Here is a 204-nt window from a genome sequence, read left to right on the forward strand (position 1 = left end):
CGGCAGCAGCAAACTACCCCACAACCACGAACCAGACCACGTCACGAACCGGACAAGACAGACAGGTAGTTCGTTAGAGACATATTCACCTCCTCGTCATCAGGGCTTTGAGACAGACAGGGGTCCCTCTCCCCCTTACGAGGATAGGGGAGGGGGCAGGGACGAGGTGGGGGGGAGGGGGGGGCTGTAGAAGAGGAGGTCGAT

This window comes from Penaeus monodon, chromosome 27 (assembly GCF_015228065.2).
Source record: "Penaeus monodon isolate SGIC_2016 chromosome 27, NSTDA_Pmon_1, whole genome shotgun sequence".
Taxonomy (NCBI): domain Eukaryota; kingdom Metazoa; phylum Arthropoda; class Malacostraca; order Decapoda; family Penaeidae; genus Penaeus; species Penaeus monodon.